This window comes from Daucus carota, chromosome 8 (genome assembly GCF_001625215.2).
Source record: "Daucus carota subsp. sativus chromosome 8, DH1 v3.0, whole genome shotgun sequence".
Taxonomy (NCBI): domain Eukaryota; kingdom Viridiplantae; phylum Streptophyta; class Magnoliopsida; order Apiales; family Apiaceae; genus Daucus; species Daucus carota.
In genome coordinates this window covers 8,242,057-8,243,896 of record NC_030388.2, presented here as the reverse complement: position 1 = coordinate 8,243,896, position 1,840 = coordinate 8,242,057, and the positions used below count along the sequence as shown (strand labels likewise).

The 1,840-nt window shown below is 37.0% G+C and overlaps 1 pseudogene; it reads right to left on the bottom strand.

Annotated features, from left to right (window-relative positions):
* Positions 1-440: 440 nt before the first annotated feature.
* Positions 441-1,628, bottom strand: LOC108198095 (protein ETHYLENE INSENSITIVE 3-like; annotated as a pseudogene).
* Between the last annotated feature and the right edge of the window lie 212 nt (positions 1,629-1,840).

Genomic DNA, 1,840 nt, shown 5'->3' with positions numbered 1-1,840 from the left:
CTAATATAATATTATTAATTTTTAATATTTTCAGATTTTTAACTAAACAATTGATTGAATATATATTTGACATAAACTTTATTATTTATAATAAATATATGTATCAAATTATTCATTTTTAGTAAAAAGCACATTTTTGATAGAAAGAATATATACATATGGAGATGTATGATAATTCGACAAAAAAGAAAAGGAGATGTATAATGATATTATAATATTATTTGAATTTTGATGAGATTTTAATGAGACTTATGCTCAAATTGGTGAAAAATTGGTGAAGACTGTTTTTTCCAAACCATGCTAGATTTTTCTCCAGATAAAGTGACACTAGTTAGGAACTGGGTTTTTCCTAATAAGACTTTTTAAACTTTCTTCAAATTGGCCAGATTGGATTTTTCGAGCAGGATCTTTTTTGTATCTTTTTCAAAGATAAACTTTCTTCAAGTGACCTTGTCCATAGCCATAACTCGTGCATTAGATGGTTGTTTTTTTTCTGGCAAAAATTCGATGACTCCATCAACAAGCTCTCCCTTAACTAGAGCAGGTGGTGGCACTATCGGCCTATTTTTCAGTACATCATTTCTTAAGTTAAAGAGGTTAGCGTCATGAGCCTGGCACTCTTCAACATCAATCTTCTCGATATCTTCCACTTCATCGAGATCATAATCACTAGTCTCACATATGAGAAACGACTCATGGTAAGCAATCACAGGTTTTAAGTGGCTCAAAATGAGGATAAAGCTTTTGTGATAAAGAATTCTCTTAATTAATAATTGGCAGCCAAGTAACACTCTCCTTGGCTGTCATCTTATCTTGCAAGCATTTAGATTGCTGCACAAGCCTATGGATCTTGAAAATGTTAGGAGGCATGTGCTTGATTATAGCAGTTAAGACCCCAACCTTCCAAGCTTTCTTCATATCATGAGGCTTCTTATATGGAGGGATTCCTTGGTATTTAGGGATGCATAATTGATGCCACCATTCCTCATCCCTGTAGGCCACCATGGTGGGGCAATGCCCTTCTCCAACGGGAAACGCCTCTGTGGTGGATCACAGTGTTGAATCAGAGTAGACAAAAGTAAGACAAGAGTATTATATATCATGAAGGTCTAACAAAGAGTGGATTAGGGGAGTTGATGAGTTGTCATCTCCTTTGTCCTGAATTGAATTGTCAACTTGGTATTTCGTGATGGCAGCGGGCCATTCCTGTCAAACCTAACTTTATCCTTCCACCATTCACAAAGACTGTCAAAGGCTCCGATGACGGGTTTTCCATTCTCAGGGATGATACCATACACAAAACCCTGAGCATTACATACCTCCATCATTTTCACCATGTTATTTAGGAAACCCTCCTCTATCCGAGACATTTTCTTTCTTCGTGCTTGCTCCTCGGACTGGTGCTGCTTAGCACTATCAAACACCTCCTTGCCATTCTACGCTTTAAGTCATTGCAGGAGCATTTGATCTCTCCACATCCTATTCTGTAGTTCATTGACATCTATTACTTCATCACTAGAATCACCTTCTCCCGTTTCTTCATGTTTAGATTCTAATACCACCCTTCCTTCCCTCATAAGGGCTCGAAGGAATCCAAGGTTACCATTCATCTCTTCACAATCACCCATAGTGGTGGAGCAAAGAAAGTATCACTCAGTATTTTGATGTGATTATACCACAGCCTCCAAATTGGGATTTTCTTGTATAGTTAGCCTTTTAGCTTCATATCAAATGTTCCGCCCGGCAATTTAATGACTTTGACGGACGGAGATCTCTAGGTGATCCACACAATTTTCACGCTACAATAAATGAATTGATAAAAGTCATTAAATAATCATAC